At 45.1% G+C, this 14,053-nt stretch overlaps 1 pseudogene across 1 annotated transcript in view; it reads right to left on the bottom strand.

Annotated features, from left to right (window-relative positions):
- Positions 1–1,261: 1,261 nt before the first annotated feature.
- Positions 1,262–14,053, bottom strand: part of LOC311235444 (intraflagellar transport protein 172 homolog) — a 16,474-nt pseudogene continuing 3,682 nt past the window's right edge. Inside the window, exon 2 of the transcript in view lies at positions 1,262–5,200. The product of the transcript in view is annotated as an intraflagellar transport protein 172 homolog (transcript). The remainder of the gene's footprint in view (positions 5,201–14,053) is intronic.

Below are 14,053 nucleotides of genomic sequence, written 5' to 3'. Positions count from 1 at the left end.
CTCTCCAGTCTCCTCTGCTGCAGTGAGTCTGACAGTGTGTAGAGAGAGTGAGAAGGAGAAGAGGGAGACATTTAAAAAAAAAAATTATAACACAGATGAAAAAAAAAAAAAAAAAAATCATATTTCATATTTGATATTAATTCATATTTTTATAGGGAGGCCTGGCTTCCGTTGGCTTCCATGAGGATTCGCCACTGGTAGGATCCTGTAGTTCAGGTAGGCCAAGTCTGGAAGGTGAGCAGCAATGAAGAATGTGCAGTTCTCCTCCTGGCAGATGGGGTTTCCGGCAATATTGAGGATGCGCAGGTTCTTGAACTTTCTGAGATAGATTACATTTTCATCCAACTGGCCCAGGAGGTTGTTTCCAATGCAGAAGCTCTGGAGATGCTCCAGGGCATCCATGTTCTCCAGGACAGAGATTCGGTTGTTGGACAGAACGAGGTCCTGCAGCTTCACCAGAAGCATAAACTTAAATCGGTTCGGATCCTTTGAATGAAATGAAAATGTAAACAAACACTGGCGTCACGTTAGAAAGTAGCACTGTGTTGTGTGAAATCACTGAGCCCAGAGTGGTTCGGCAAAAAATAGTTCCGAGTATATTTGCTTAGAAAACGTAAATGCCTAATTCAATTATTTTTTATTTCTCCACGTGGTAAATACACAGGTCACAACATGTTTACAGGAACGTTTTGGAGTTGTATTTTGAGTGTATTTCGTGACTGTAGGGGACTGTAGGGAACTTCAGGGTAAAGGACTGCCCACTTACAGTGATGAAGCTAAGCTACGCTAACGGTGCAGGCGTTCCCTAAGCCTAATGCATGCAGAGGGACAAAAAAGGTATGTATCTTCTTGTCTAACTCCAGGGAAGATGTTAAATAAGCTAATTTCCCAAAATGTTGGAGTTTTCCTTTAAGGAAGGTTGATACATTGTTCAACAAACAAGTAAAATAAAATAAAAAAGACAAGTAAACACACACATCACATTAGTTGACCACGATGCCATGAACCAACAGAGAGGGGAGAAGGAGAGGAGATGAGGAGGGAGGTGTGGAGCCATGGTCTAAAAGGTTGGATGGATGGATTGAATATTTCAACGCTTGGGGCCAGTTTGATGATGACAAAATAGTGGTAACTGGTACAAAGGGATTGAGTGGGAGTTTCAAGTTTCAAGTTTCTTTAATAGTTGTCATACAGAAGTACAGAATACTTTTATACAAGATGCTTCTTTCTGTGTTGTGTTATATTGTGTGTGTTTGTGTTCTCAGTGGAAGGAGAATCCAGAGGTGGGCAGCCCTCCACACCATTGACTGATGAACTTCAGGACATCCTGGCATTCTGGACTGTGAGTGGTCTTAGTGGCCATGAGGAACTTGTTCCAGTCATGCTGATTGGCTGCCTTCCCCGGGGCCTCAAACTCCATCTTACTCCTCAGGACAGGGTAGCCGGTGATGATGCAGGGCAGAGAGCGGATGCCGGTGTTGCTGGCCAACAGCGAAGCCTCGTAGGTGTTCCTCTCATCGCGTGGCAGGACCTGCTCCAACTTCTGGTCCATAGACACCGTCAGAACCCAGTCACGGATCTCCTCACACTGAGCCTCTGTGACATGGAGCCTGCTGGGCACAGGAACCTCTGATGGGATGTCAGTGTCCAGGAAGTCCGAGTGATCCAGAGTATCCAGGTTCCCCTCATCAATACCATCAGACAGATCCAGGAAGTGGTTTAGGAAGATGAAAGCCATGTTTTCCCACTTAATGACCCTGCAGGCCATGCCGGCCTCGTAGAAGGCCTTGTCAGCCGGCACCAGGTTGGTGTGGCGTAGCAGAGAGATGGATAACTTGGCCGCTATGCTCTCCAGTTGGTCGATGCCTTTAGCAGCAGTGCTCGTGGCGTAGTAGTGAGCGGCCATCAGCATCTGCTCAAACTCCTCGTGGGCTGAAGAGTTGGCCTCCGAAGACTTGGACACGTTCTCACACAGTAGCAGCAGGAAGTTGCGGAGGTCGGCCCACATGCGGTAGGACTCCGCTACGTCTGTCTCCGTCAGGTTCAGCAGGTCCATGAACAGACGCTTGTAGATGTTGAAGTTCTGTGTGTTGGCGGGGACTCCATACTGTGAGTACAGGTGGAGAGCTGTCTTTGCCTCTCCCTCCTTGATCAGGTGGGTGGTGTACAGAGCCACGTACTTATGGAGGATCTTAAAGTTCTGTTTAGAGGCTGTCTCGATGCATTTGTCCCACTGGCCCCGCTCTGCATACATGTCAAGAGCTGCCATCACATCCACTCCAACCAGCGAGTCTACTTTGCCTTGGTTTTTCAAGTGCTCTTTGTATTTGTGGTCTACATACTCTTTATATCTGGGCTCCAGCTCCTGGGCCACTCTCTTGGCTTTGTTCCACTCCTCTCCCTCAATGAAGGTGTCGATGGCCTCCTTGATGAGGTCCAGGTGTAGGTACAGCTCCGCAGCAGCGTTATACTTCTTGAGCTGTGTGAGGCGTGGCCCGACAGTCTGAATAACCTCCACAGCGTTGTCTTCACTCAGGAACTTGATTGACAGTTCAGCTGCCTTCATACAGCACTTCTCCAACAGGGCTTGGTTGGAGCTGTCCTTCGCCTTGAGGTAACACTCCACCGCCCGCAAGTATTCTCCAGACTGCTCCCACTCCTTTGCCTGTTCCACCATGCCCTCAGCACCCTGTGTGCCCTTCTTGGTGGCCTCCTTCTCATACTTCTCCTGCAGGAGGGAGAGCTTGTTGGGGAGGTACTCCTTACAGACACGCATGGCATCGCTCCACATCTCCGCATCCTTATAGTACTTGACAGCGAGGTCAGGTCTCTGGGCGCGGAGCAGCAAGGTCTCAGCCTTCTGGAAGTATTTCTGTTCTACACAACTCGTCACCTGGCTCACAAGAACCTCTGCAATGCTGTCTGGGTCGTGGCCCTCGGCCACCCGCATTCCACTGGTCCAGTCCTTTTTATGGATGTACATCAGCACAGATTCTTTGGGCTTCCCCCCTTTGATGAACTCCGTCTCTGCTTCAGCAAACTTGCCCTCATGCTCCATATGCATGGCATATTTGAAGTGGATGCCTGGGACCCTCTGTTTGCAGGAGAGGCGGGCCAACTCGAAGGCAAAGTCAAATGTACGGTTTTCCGAAGCAAGGTCGATGGCGTACTCCATGAGGCCAAACTTGTTGAGCAGCTTCACTGCTGCCTCCCCTCCCAGACGTTTAGCCCACAAGTAGGACACCTGCTTCTGGACACTGGCACCACCGTGGCTCTTAGCCACCCTGTGTGCATCCTCCCACATGTTGCTGACACTGTACATGTGGATGGCAGCCTTCCACTCCTCTGCCTCGGTGTAGTGGTACTCAGCCTCAGAGAACCTGGCCTCAGCCTCCAGCTCCTTGGCCAGGTGCAGATGGGTCTCGTTCAGCAGGTCCGGGTGGTGTTTGGCCACCAGGCGGATGACATCATCAAACATCCTGTTCTTCTTATACATAGAGATAGCCTGGTCTGGCTGCTGCACCATGGAGTACAGCCTCTCAGCCTCCTTGTGTTTGCCCTCTTTTTCCAGCTCCTGAGCTCTGCTGATGTATAGAGCCAACACGTCTTCTTCAGTCATGCACTTCCCCGCCAGCTTATGAGCATCCTCCCAGTGCCCGGCTGCTGTATACATGTCTATGGCATCTTGAATGTGGTCTCCTTTCACAAACAGACGTTCTGCCACCTCATAGTCCTGTATGGAGGCGTAGTGCTGGGCTATCTTCAGGTAGTACTTCCCCGCAGACGTATCTTCCTGCAACTCCAGGATATGGACGGCTTTCTTCCACTGGCGAGCTCCGATGGCCGCCTCAATGGCCTTGGATGAGCAGCCGGCCTCTATGAAGTGGTTGATGGCACTGTCCATCTGTTTCTGCTGCACCAGATAGTCTCCCCAGGACTCCTCTAGCTTCACCACGTCGGCAGGGAAGGCCAGGCGAGCCAGCTCCACCGCCTTCCTGAAGGCGTTGCCTTCACGATAGTATTCCAGAGCCTTCTGGTTGTTTCTGTTCTGCTCATACAGGTCTCCTGCCCTCTCGTAGAACTCTCCCTTGATGAGCGCGGCGGCGATGCGGTTGACGGTGACGCTGTCAGCGGTGACGTCCGTGCGGCTGATGGCCAGACGCGCTGCCTTGGCCGGGAGGCCAGACTTCAGATAGAGGTTAATGGCCCCCTCATAATTACCCTCCGCCTCCTTCACCTCCCCCAGCTTCTCCTCCTGCCCCGTCTCCATCAGCCACTGGTAGTAGCTCCGACGGAGGCTCTCCAACTCAGGGTAGCCCTTGGCAGCAGCCATAGCAATGCAGTCGTCCCACATGTGCAGCTGCTTGTACTGTACATCTCTATGGCTTCTTCTATGGCGTTCTGTTCCAGGTAGTACATCTCAGCCAGCTTGAAGTTCTTGTCCAGCATGGCCAGACGGGCTTTGACCTTGTACGACTCTGTTCCATCGCCAGCGGTTTCTTTTGACACCTCGTCGGCAATCCTGTTGGTCTCACTGAGGAAGCGCACTTTGGAGACGTCCCCCAAGGCAGCGAAACACCTCTGGGCAATCCGCAGCAGGCGTGCTTCTAGAGACAGTTTGCTGAGCATCCTCCACATGGCTTCTGTCTCTGGAGATATCTCTTGAGTTTCCAGGAAGTCTGTGGCTCTGTAATAGTCCCTGTCGTCAATGGCTGTGCCAAACTCTATGAGGCCCTCGTCCAGGGTGTAAGTGACTGTGTTGACGCCCTCCGTCACGATCACACTCGTCTTGCCCTCAGCCCTCTCCAGGTTCACAATGTCTCCCCTGATGGGGAACATGGTGACGGTCTCGGGGCTGTCGATGCTGTACCAGACACAGAGGTTATCCCTGTTCTGACCCACGACCACATCACTGCCAGGCACCCACTGGACATAGGAGCAGAAACTCAGCAGCATGGCCTTCACAGAACTCTCTACGTCATACAGGTGGAGCCGCAGCTTCTTGTCTCTGAACAGCAGCTTGCGGCCCGTCTCGTTCAGCTCCAGCCAGTCAATCTTATGGTCGTGGATGATGGTGCCCAGATTGTATCCTCTGGCCAGGTCCACGACAGCGATGGTCTTGATGTCAATTAGATAGGCAAGCTTCTTGTTGTCCTCAACTCCTCTCTGCTTCCTCTCATTCAAACGGACACTGCTGTTTCTAAGCGGAGTATTCCATGACAATGTGCTAAATATGACACTAAAATACTCTCTTCCGCCACAATATATTGAAACAACGTCCACTGTATACCCCACACTACTATAAACGTGGCCTCAGAATTGACGCCACACACATACTCGGCACGTAAATATATAAAACAGCGCCGTGCAAGCTAATTAGCCTAGCAAGCCTTGTTGTTGAGTGAGTCCTACCTCTGGGTCTCCTTCCGGGTCTCCTTCGCTCTCGGCCATCTCCTTCACTGATTGGTTGTTAGTGCGTGTGCTCATATCCAAGCTTGGAAAATCGATATATCGAAACTTTGCGACCACGTTTCATGTTTATTTCGAGGAAATAATTTATCGCGATAGTTATCGTTATCGTTTTATCGCCCAGCCCTAGTTTGTGGCCTTTCACCTAGGTATGGACTAAGCTATTGTTTGGGGCAACCAAAAGGAATTCTTCCACACTTTCTGTCCTGGGAATTTCATCCCCCCTCCATCAGCTATAAACTGAACGTTGTGTCACCTGACAGCCGCACTTTGATAGCCTGACAGTTCCCACTGATGCCCGTTTAATTTATTACCCTTTGATATCCAAGCTGTTTGTAATCTAAGGGTTCCTCAGAAGAGGGATGCCTCGTGAGATATATCAGAGGCTTGGGAACTGGGAATACAGCAGGGAAAGGGGGATGAAATGCAATTGAAAGGAAGATTCAGTGACACTATTCAATAACCCAAATGTGTTTACAGCTATTTCCAGACGTCCCCCAACGAGTGTTTGTCACGCGGTCATGATGCTCTCTGAAAAAAACATTTATTGATCACAGGTTTATTGTAGGAGTGACACGTGACGGCTGACGGTGAATTATATTTGCGACAATCACGCTATTGCAGTGGCCATTTGAATTATACCTCTCAGTGTTTAACCTGAAGTGTCAGACTGTCTGATCCTCAAAGGAGTAATGTGAAGCTATCGCATGCGCTAAACAAGGGCTATTGTTCAGTCGTCTGGCAGAAACCCACGCTTCCTGAGATATGATAGATCATCAGCCTAGTTAATTTGTTCCTCCGCGCAATTTATAATATTCATCCTTGCAGAGTTTATAAAACTCGTCCTCTCGTGATGAAGATGCAGTCAGCGTTGAAAACGTTTTCACTGGAATTAAAGGCATTAGTGAGCTCCAGTGGTCCGTTCCACGTCTAGTATCATCTCTCTTTTGCACAGTGGGCCATATACCCTGTATATACTGCACCAGTTTTCCACCGTCAAATAAAAAATACACTTCTTCAATCAATATCTGAAATTAAGAGAATCTCTTTTTTTGTAATAATAATAACCTTCTTACTAACATACACTTTGCCCCTAAATAATCTTCATTGCTATATTACTACCTACTATGGTAAATGGTAAATGGACTGCATTTATATAACAGCTTGTTCCTCACATTCACTCACACATTCACACACCGACGGCGGAGGCAACCATGCAAGGTGCACTGCCAACCTTCTCATCGGGAGCAGTTAGGTTATGGTCGACACACTTCGACACCCCCCCCCCCGGAGGAGCGGGAATCGAACCGGAAACCTTCCGACTACCAGATTCTGTCGCCACTATGCTAATATAATACTATGCTACTATGCACTCAACACTGCAGCACTCAAGTTTCAACGAACATTGTTACTCAGTTGTAAGAGTTGTACCCTTCATCATGTTAAACCCAGATTCGGCTCAAACAAGGGACTAAACACGTTTCGCAATTATGCCACAACAATGTGGAACGCCCTACCTAAAGCTGTAAAGGAATGTGAATCCCTGCCCACATTCAAAACCGCTCTTAAAGAGCACCTACGGGAGGCTGCAATTCGAAACTGGCCACCGTAAATGCCCAAAACCCCCACCACCTCCTAATAGACAGTCTCCTCCCCACCGCATGTATATATTCCCTCCCCGAGTCCCCGCCGTATGTATATTTCTCTCCCACCCACCCACCCCCTCCTAATGTACAGTCCCCTCCCCATCATATGTATATACTCTGTCAGGATCTAGGGGTAACAGTACTGTATATTTGAATACCGTTTATGTCACAAATGTATCAGTACTAAATACCTATATGTCCCTATGCCATAAATGTCATGTATGTTGTGTATGTCATAAATGTCTATATGAATTGAAAATGGGGGACCCTGATGGAAACAAGACAAACGACTTTCTCTGGTCTGCATCCCCTTAACAATTGTATGTATTGAGCCGTACTGTATTGTACCCATTCTGCAATCTGTTAAATAAAGTTTTCATTCATTCATTCATTCATTCCTGCTGACCTGTCGTACAGACCTTGTAAGTCGCTTTGGATAAAAGCGTCTCAGCTAAATGACTAAATGTAAATGTTGTGTATACTGTTTACTCTTACTTGCATACAGACCCTCATCTGCACCTTTGCTTACACTGTTTATTTTTCTCATATTTTTATATTCAGAGTTAATTGTATTGTTTACACTGTTTATTTTTCCCTTATTTCTATATTCAGAGTTTTAATTATATTGTTTACACTGTTTATTTTTCACATATTTTTATATTCACATCGAATTGTATTGCCTATATTTATATCTTTCTACTATTACCCTGCCCATACCTGTACCTCCCCTCCCCCCTCCCCCATGCTGCTATGATGCCCGAATTTCTCCAAAGGGGATCAATAAAGGAATATCGTATCTTATCTTATTCTCTGAACCAAGACAAAAACATACACTTTACTTTCACTGATCAATAGCGGAGAGTCTTTTCGGCAGACTTCCTGTTAAAAGACACTGACCTCAGCAAACACAGATAATGACTCACACAACCCACCGGGCCATTTGATGCTTATTAATGTCAATAACAACCAGGCTTTATCCTCCAATGTGAAGTGGATCACGAAGGGAAGGAAATCCCAATGTCCAGATTAACTTCCATCTCATATCCACGAATTTTATTGTACTGTAGAAAACTGTGATTTTATATGTCTTCACTTTATGTGCTAATTTCTATTCTATTCTATTGTACTATTTTATTGCACTGCACTATTGCACTATTTTACTCTGTCTATTCTACCTTGTTCTTTTTATTATTGTCTATTTTTCTTTAAACTGAATCAACCCATAAACAAGGTGGCCTATTGGGATGTTAGATCCTAATGTGAAAAACTGTGATTTTATATGTCTGCACTTTATGTGCTCATTTTATGCCTGTCTCTTTTTCTGTTGTAAAACACTTTGAGCTGCAATTTCTGTATGAAAGGTGCTATACAAATAAAGTTTATTATTATTATTATTATTATTAATAGTTCAAACTGAGAGAATATGATTATTTTTAACTAAGTCTATAGGATGTTTCTTAAATGCCAAATAAATTATTGATGATATGTTGTTCCCAACTGGCTTTACATTTGTGCCCTAGATTGTGATCCAATTAATAAAAACATATTTTAATTTAATTTCAACTCGCAAGACACAGAGGTTACCCTCATTTATAGCGTCGATGAGCTTACAAATCAAGACACAGTTTATCAGCAGATTCATACACATAGGCACAATGAATAAAGAATCAGCTAAGACGGTTACAAGTCGACACCCAGTGGTCGGAGATCATACTTTTAAATGCAGCAACAAAGGAAAAAGCAGTTTGAACGTGTACAAATAAATAACTGGAGAAAATGTAGGGCTGGGACAAATCACCTAAGAGACTGGTGATGTATGAATTGGGACTTCTTAAAAATAAAACAGTATTGGGTGCCCAAGTGGCGAACCATGTAATGCGCTGCGTCATGACATGGCCAACCCGGGTTCGATTCCCAGACCAGGTGTCCTTTGCCGAATGTCTTCCCCCCGCTCTGTCTTCCGTTCTTCCTCTCTCTCTCTCTCTCTCTACCGGACTGCCCGGTAGTAAAAACAATTAAAAAAAACTACCAAAAACATAATTACATTTTTTTTTTTTTTTATAAAACAGTATCGAAGCTTGATAAGGATCTCCCCATAATAGTAATACAATTTAGGGTAACGTATAGCTATTGATAAATTAAGCGCATTATTTAGTTAACAGACAGTTTGAAAGACGTAATTACATCTCAATATTCAGAGTTAATTATATAGTTTACAGTGTTTTTTTCCCCCATATTTTTATATTCAGATTCAATTTTATTGCCTATATTTATGTATTTCTACTATTACCCTGACCATACCTGTACCTCCCCTCCCCCATGCTGCTATGATGCCTGAATTTCCTCAAGGGGATCAATAAAGGAATATCGTATCTTATCTTATATTGAACGGGCACTGCACTGGGGGCGACAGTGGCTCAGGATGTAGAGCAGTCGTCTGGTCATCCGGAGGCACCCGGTTCGATTCCCGCTCCTCCACTCCTCCACGCTCCTGGCAGCGTGTCGAAGTGTCATTGAACAAGACACTTAACCGCTAATTGCTCCCGATGTGCAGGTTGGCACCTTGCATGGTTGCCTCCGCCATCGGTGTGTGAATGTGTGAGTGAATGGGTAAAATGTGAGGAACAAATTGTAAAGCGCTTTGGATAAAAGCTGCTATATAAATGCACCATTTACCATTTAGTTATCTTAAAACACTTAGGGCGGGATCCACAAAGAATGGATTGCACGGTGATTGATTGATTGATTGAACATTTTATTAACAGATTGCAGAATAAAGTACGGCTCAATACACACAATTGGGGATGCAGACCAGAGATAGACTTTCGTCTTGTTTACATCAGGGTCCCCCATTTTCAATTCAAAATTACTAAGAGGTCTGCATCCTCTTAGCATTTGTTTGTATTGAGCCGTACTGTATATTGTACCCATTCTGCAATCTGTTAATAAAGTTTTCAATCAATCAATCAAACTAGGCACAGCCATAGTAGATTATACCTGAATGTACAGTAAAAATAATAAAAAAATAAAACTGGTTGCTGCTGCCACCTAGTGGCACACACTTACTTACAAAAATACTTTCCTCTATTCGTGGTAAATTGAATTCATAGACTGTAGACTTTTGGTTGTAAATGTGGTTTTGTAATTTGTGTAAAAACAATGAAAACATATTCTATACTTTTGCAACATTATCAAAAGTTTATACATCTGTGTTAACTGTTTTGAGAGCCCAAACCTTGGTTTGGACAAATGTGCCACTGCCAAGCTAATGGAGGAAAGTATTTAATAAGTACAGTAAGTGTGTGACATGTCAGCCCTGTGCCACTAGGTGGCAGCAGCAACCATGTTTCTTCACCGTACATCCAGGTATAATCCACTACAATGACAGCCTAGTAGTCACACTTACTTACAAAAATACTTTCCTCTATTCGTGGTAAATTGAATTCATAGACTGTAGACTTTTGGTTGTAAATGTGGTTTTGTAATTTGTGTAAAAACAATGAAAACATATTCTATACTTTTGCAACATTTTCAAAGGTTTATACATCTGTGTTAACTGTTTTGAGAGCCCAAACCTTGGTTTGGACAAATGTGCCACTGCCAAGCTAATGGAGGAAAGTATTTAATAAGTACAGTAAGTGTGTGACATGTCAGCCCTGTGCCACTAGGTGGCAGCAGCAACCATGTTTCTTCACCGTACATCCAGGTATAATCCACTACAATGACAGCCTAGTAGTCTCTCTGCGTTGTCATTCTGTCACCTTGGTTTCTATGTCGCCCCCACATTCACACCGGTCCTCTCGGGGGACACAATTAAATCCAGGTGAGATGGTTCTTCAACAATGACATGGTCCAAATAAAATGCAACAGAGCCAAACCTGGGAGCATGGCAGGCACTGACAGCCCAGAGGAATATACCACACGCCAACTGAAAGTAACATTTTACCACAGACTTAACGGTTGTATGTTGTATGTACTGGTAGTGTTTTTAATAGCCCTGTCGGTGGCCATACAGAATCGGTACAGGTTAGAATAACTTAGTAGGCTACTTACTTACTGAGGAAGGGAAGGTGTTGGCTGTGTCGTGTCTCTTCTGGTCTTGCTGTGTGACAGTGAGTCTGCTGTGCATGGTCAGTTAGCTGTACTGGTTGTCTTGAGTTAGCTAGTCTTTGTCTGCTGCTCTATTAACGTTTTCCAGCCGTTTGTGTGAAACGCTGAAGCTCACGTGCCACTCCAGTGCAGACAGTTGCACGTGAAAAGAACAACTCAAGTAGGTGACTTACTAAATTAGCTAATAATTAAGTAATTAAAGATTGAAAGATTCACTTTGATTAATATTTTGATTTTCAGTCAACACACACACTTGTTGACTTTTTTTTATCAAGGTAAGAAACAAACCAAACTACCGAATCAACATTGTGACGGGAGAGGAAAAAAGTATGGCTTGACCTGAGCCAATCAGCAGGCTACTGGACTGGTGGTGACTATAGCCCGCCTACTCACCCACCACACATACACATTACACACACACACATACACACCTGTGACAGTATGCGTTTTGACTTTTGACATAAAATGTTGTCTATATGTTAACTTCTCCATGTTTGCACTAGCCCCCCCCCAACCAAGGACTGCAAGCTGAGAATTCAGGACAGCAACAAGCCATGACTACCAAGTCGACATTGTGACAGACTCTAATGAAGGGAGTAGCAGCCTATATGCCACAGGATGCACACTTCTAATACTGCCCTGTTTGTCCAAGGTAGGCTGTCATATCATATATCATCCAACACCCTTAAGTGGGCCTTGAATGGTCATGTAGCCTATTATGAGCAGGCATGGGCCTGACTGGTGGCTATAGGTCCTATCAGCCCCACCCATCCACCACACACACAGACACACACACACACACACACACACACACACACACACACACACACACCTGTGAACGTTAAAGGTGCTGTAAGTGGTATTTATTAGTTAAAATAAGTGTTAAGTAGCTCTACACTCTGACAGCCCCTGATGGGTGATGGCTAGAGTGTCTGGTCAGTTACTCCGCTCTGCATGTAAACACAAAATACATTTCCTGGTATCCCGTTTCCACTTTATTTACATTTACATTTACATCTTGTCATTTAGCTGACGCTTTTATCCAAAGCGACTTACAAGTTTTGTACGACAAGACAGCAGGAAGGGTACAACTCTATCAGCTGAGTAACAATGTTCATCAAAGTGTTGAGTGCTACAGTGTAGGTTAGTATATATTAGGACAAGTGCATGATAGTAAAGTAAGCTTAGTTAGGGTTAGATTTTTCTTCTTCTTTCATTTCAGATAATGATTGAAGAAGTGTGTCTTTAGTCGATGGCGAAAGATTGGACGGGTTTCGGCTGTCCTAACTGTGGTGGGAAGTTCGTTCCACCATTGTGGGGCAAGGACCGAGATAGGCGACTTCTCCTTGATGACCCTCCCGGAGCTCGGATAGGAGTGGGTCTGAGACGGCCAGAAGATGCAGAGCGGAGGGGTCTTGAGGGTGTGTAGTTGGAGACCATTGACCAGAGGTAGGCAGGAGCCGTTCCCTTCGCCGCACGATATGCCAGGTCGAGGGCCTTGAAGCGGGATTTGTATGGCAATGGGGAGCCAGTGCAGGTCCCTGAGAAGTGGGGTGACATGGGCCGACTTCGGTAGGTTTGAGATCAGGCGGGCCGCTGCGTTCTGAATGAGCTGAAGAAGCTTGGTGGCAGTGGTCGGAAGGCCAGCAAGCAGTGCGTTGCAGTAGTCGAGGCGGGAGATGACTGTTGATTGGACGAGGAGTTGGGTGGCTCCAATCAGCATTACATTGTGTCTACATGTGCAAAGTAAGCAGTACAGTAATAGCCAGCTCCCCCCAACAATTAGTATGGAATTACTTATTTTTTGTCAGTATGGCCATGAAATCTTGTCTGTATATACCTGCATATAACCCCTCTATATACTTACTTACTGTACACCTGCAAATAACCCTTAGCACTTAGTATGATAGCATACATGTACAAATACTGTATATATACCATATATATATATATATATTTATTCTCACCACATATATAATATATATGTGGTGAGAATAAATATATATACATGGTATATACAGTATCTATCCACACCTGTCTGTATTTACCTGCACATAGTACATATCTGTAGATACTATATCTATATCTGTACATATCCTACTCTTACTAGTTACGCTGCTGGACAGTATGACTTACTACCATACACTTTACACCTGTATCACTGTCCATATTATACTATAACACTGTACATACATCTGATTAGCACTATTACTCGGTAGTACTAATTGTAATTTATATATTTTGTACCCAGTTTAATCACCTGTACATTGTATATTCCTTTTGCACTACAGTTACATTTGCACTCTGGTTGGATGCCAAACTTCTTTTAGTTGTACTGTACTTGTGCTGCATGAGGACAATACATTTGAGTTTAATCTAATCTAAATAGGTATTCAATTCTATTCAAAGTGGTAACTTGTTGAAACCTGCAGGAAGCCTGTACTTCTTTCTCACGTCGTTTGGTCAACCACAGGTAGCTACACCACATTGGTAATTATGCAAGGGCCCCTTTTTTATTTATTTTGTGTGTGTGTGTGTGTGGGGGGGGGGGGGGGCTTTCTGTATTTTTCACCCATTCCAATTTAGTCGTTATGCCAATTCCCTTCCTGGTCGGCCTGGGGAGTGTGTAGAACTACCACATGCCTCCTCCGATACATGTGGAGTCGCCAGCCGCTTCTTTTCACAGCAAGGAGTTTAATTGGGGGAACGTAACGCGTGCGGAGGTTCACGCTATTTCCCCCGGATCCCCTCCCTGCTGAACAGGCGCCCGACCGACCAGTAGGAGTCGCTGTTTACAACGACCAGGACACATACCCCGCCGGCTTCCC

The sequence above is a fragment of the Notolepis coatsorum genome (genome assembly GCF_963971535.1).
Source record: "Notolepis coatsorum genome assembly, chromosome: 10".
In the NCBI taxonomy this organism is placed as follows: domain Eukaryota; kingdom Metazoa; phylum Chordata; class Actinopteri; order Aulopiformes; family Paralepididae; genus Notolepis; species Notolepis coatsorum.
Note: the sequence above shows the minus strand (reverse complement) of the source record. Positions and strands in the feature narration are given on the sequence as shown.